Raw genomic sequence first — 963 nt, 5'->3', positions numbered from 1 at the left:
TGCAAGATGACACCTCAAAATGCCTTCTTAGGCAACACATCAGAATGCTTGTAATCTCATAGTTCAACTTTTTAAAATGCTATGTCTCTTTTAGCTTGCTTTTCATGAGTCCCATGATTCACATAAAACTAACAAATTATAAGCATGGGTGCATTTTTTGAACAAGCCACACATGCTTGTCCTACATTTCTCAGACTGCTGATGGCATCCTTAACTTTCTTCTTCAACCTATGGTCCTTTTAACTGTGTCAAGGTTCTTGTATCATTATATTTCCCAATCAAAATGTCAGCTCAGAATCGACAAGCTCATCCAAAGCCACTGACTGTAACTGAACTGAATTCAAAGAAACTCCCACTTTCTTCCCACACACCAAGACAAAGCCCAACATGTCAAAGATTCACACTGATTGTGAATCTTCTACTCTTCTTGATGACTTGTATAAACTTGCATCTACATAGTTTAAAATCATACAAAGCCTAAATCTTAATTCACATTGCAAGAGATGTATGAGGCATCTCTTGTAGGTGTTGATTAATTAAATTTTCATCAGAATCAAATAAACCATTCATGTAACTTATTAAAATCTAAACACAAAAACTTAAATTACATCTCTTCAGTTGTAGTGTTATTCATTTTTATCTATACCCATTTGTCATGTACTCTGTTCAGTTGTAGTAGCCTTATCAAATAGTTAAAACACCAAGAACACCTTTGGCACTTCACAATTACACTCAGTACCCACTCCTTTACTACATGCAATTACTATCACATTTTTGAAAGCTTGCCTTAAACTTTACACATCACACAGCAACATGACCTAAATGGCCAATAGTAATTACCCTCCTGATTTTGCTGATTGTATCTTCCACTTCTTTTTCATCATTCTAGCTAGAAACAGTATTTGACCTCATTTAACCTCAAAACTTGTAGAAAAAAAAGGAAAAAAGACAAAGAAAAAGGAA

General features: G+C 34.4%; 1 protein-coding gene across 1 annotated transcript in view; it reads right to left on the bottom strand.

Annotated features, from left to right (window-relative positions):
• Positions 1-963, bottom strand: part of LOC119586925 (dnaJ homolog subfamily C member 3-like) — a 14,190-nt gene that overhangs the window by 1,853 nt on the left and 11,374 nt on the right. The gene's annotated exons all lie outside the window — the stretch shown is intronic.

This window comes from Penaeus monodon, chromosome 22 (assembly GCF_015228065.2).
Source record: "Penaeus monodon isolate SGIC_2016 chromosome 22, NSTDA_Pmon_1, whole genome shotgun sequence".
Taxonomy (NCBI): Eukaryota; Metazoa; Arthropoda; class Malacostraca; order Decapoda; family Penaeidae; genus Penaeus; species Penaeus monodon.
This window is presented reverse-complemented; position numbering and strand designations above follow the sequence as displayed.